The sequence below is a fragment of the Gavialis gangeticus genome, unplaced genomic scaffold (assembly GCF_001723915.1).
Source record: "Gavialis gangeticus isolate Ggan-Ray unplaced genomic scaffold, GavGan_comp1, whole genome shotgun sequence".
NCBI lineage: Eukaryota > Metazoa > Chordata > Crocodylia > Gavialidae > Gavialis > Gavialis gangeticus.
The window spans coordinates 46160151-46160531 of NW_017728994.1; the positions used below are offsets into that span (position 1 = coordinate 46160151).

General features: G+C 57.7%; 1 protein-coding gene across 1 annotated transcript in view; it reads left to right on the forward strand.

The window, feature by feature from the left end:
- Nucleotides 1–381, forward strand: part of FBXW4 (F-box and WD repeat domain containing 4) — a 66550-nt gene that overhangs the window by 231 nt on the left and 65938 nt on the right. The gene's annotated exons all lie outside the window — the stretch shown is intronic.

Below are 381 nucleotides of genomic sequence, written 5' to 3' on the forward strand. Positions count from 1 at the left end.
TCTCCTTGGCCCCCCTCAGGCCCCAGGGGAGGCGCACCCAGGCCAAGGGTCAGTGAGGATCTAGTCAGGGAACGTCTGGAGGGACTGGATGCATCAAATCAGCAGGTCTAGACGATCTCCACCCCTGAGTACTGAGGGAATTGGCTGCGGTCATTGCGGGACTCCGGCACGGCTGTACAAGCACTCGTGGTGCTCTGGTGCGGTGCCAGAGGACTGGGAAAGGGCCAACGTGGTTCCCATCTTCAAAAAGGGGAGGAAGGAGGACCTGGGGAACTGTAGGCCAGTTAGTCTTACCTCGATCCTGGGTAAGCTTTTTGAGAGAATTATTCTGGCACATGTCGACGAGGGGCCAGCAGGGGAGATTATGCTTAAGGGCAACCA